General features: G+C 32.6%; 1 pseudogene; it reads left to right on the top strand.

Moving 5' to 3' along the window:
• The first annotated feature begins 1,445 nt into the window (after nucleotides 1-1,445).
• On the top strand, nucleotides 1,446-1,607 carry LOC136987750 (U4 spliceosomal RNA; annotated as a pseudogene).
• The last annotated feature ends 236 nt before the right edge of the window (nucleotides 1,608-1,843 follow it).

The raw sequence follows: 1,843 nt of genomic DNA, 5'->3' as shown, positions 1-1,843 counted from the left end.
CGAGTGGTGAGGTATGGGAAAAGACATATCTATACGGAACACTTCCCGAAAAATATTTTGACCGTATTTGGACCCGTCTGGATTCCATTCCAGGTCCCCTACAGAGGTAGATTGCCACCTTAACTGCTCAGTCATCAGTAACTTTAACTGTTTGCTTGGTAGCCGTTCCTTACTTTAATATCCGTTATATTTCACTGGAAAAAATAAATTAAACACAAACGCTGTCTATTGTATTAAATTAAAAGTCTTATTTTAATTCAGGTCTATACAAACAGACGTTTGAATTACGACAAACATGAAACCATAACGAACAATTATTTATTATGACATCGTGTCAATTCCGTGCTGCAAGATTTAATCATATTTTTAATTAATTTAATTTAAGATATATGCTCTACACCTCAAATTAGTAGGGACCTTGCCTCTGTACATCATACTTTTCCGTTAGCAATGGAGTCGTGCCGGTCATCTATCTAACTCTTCTCGGGGAAAAAGTTTTGAATCGAAATAACGTGACTTCCAGTTTGCATCGGAAGTTCGAATATAATTAATAACTTTAAAAAGTATTCTATGTATAAACAAAAATACAATTATTAAAATTATCACCATACACCTATGCCTGCTGAGAAGTATAGAAAACCATTATAGATACTCCTACTCATTACATTTTATTAAGATATATTTTTATATTTAAAAATTTACAATTCTAGTTTTATTGTTTATTTTTATTTTTATTACTTCACTTTTATTTTATTTTACGTTAGAATTTTTAATTTTTATGTTTCTTTTATGGGTTTTTAGATGTCACATTTATATTTAAATTGTGGTCTGAAGACCACGTATTCTGTTGTGTAGCCAGCTCCTTGGGTGGGCCACAGGGTAAAGAAGGGATGGGTATTCTCGATGACAACCGAAAAACCCGGATCAAGGAGGAAGAGAGGGAGATGCAGATTGCACATGCCCAACGAAAGAAGAGAGACTTTTCGGAAGAAAGGAAGAGGAGAAATGTGTAGACGAGAGAGTCTCGAAATTGTTTTTTTTTTTGTGTGTGTGTTGTTTCCTTTGTTTTAGCGTCTGTTATAGCGAAGGGACAGAAAAATGATCGGAAGGACTAAAATAAACTTTAAGTTCCTTGCATTGGAGTCATAGAGTGTGTGATTTATTTCTTTGAAGTTTCTTATTGTTTTCTTCCTGCACGGGAGAATACTCTAAAGATCGAGTACTTTACCACAAAATATTTAAATTTAATGTTCTAATATTTTATATTTATTGTATTCTATTTTAGAACAGTTTGTAACTGACGTTTCAAAAATATGGCACTGAGGATGACCTTGGCATTAGGCTGAAAACATTAGAGTATAGGAAATAAATGTCTCAGTAGCCAAAGATATGTGGTGATGATTTTGTTAATTATTCCTTCTTCTGAAAATAAACATGTATTGATTACCTTTGCTCAGAGGCGATATTTTTGTAAATAAGACTTTTGCGAAGGATTTATGCACAAAATCCTATGATTTTGATTATTGCTAATTGAAAACTATATCCACTACTCTACCCCGAGATCTTTGTCGGATCTCTGAGGTAATTTTTGATGGTCTTTTCGTAGACCTTATTTGTAAATATGAAAATAGATGATATTAATGCTGTGCGATATCGGAATTTTGAGAATCGATATCAAACATCGATTCTATCACTAAAAATATTAATGAAAGCGTACTGTGTAATATAAAGTGTTAAATAAAACAAGTAATATAAGCTCATGCAGATTGATATCTCCATTTTTTATATCTTCCACTCACTTTTTATCATTTTTACAAGATGGCAGCTTCTTCATCGGAAGTGA

This window comes from Centruroides vittatus, unplaced genomic scaffold, assembly GCF_030686945.1.
Source record: "Centruroides vittatus isolate TY-2023 unplaced genomic scaffold, ASM3068694v2 scaffold_2569, whole genome shotgun sequence".
NCBI classification, from domain to species: domain Eukaryota; kingdom Metazoa; phylum Arthropoda; class Arachnida; order Scorpiones; family Buthidae; genus Centruroides; species Centruroides vittatus.
This window is presented reverse-complemented; position numbering and strand designations above follow the sequence as displayed.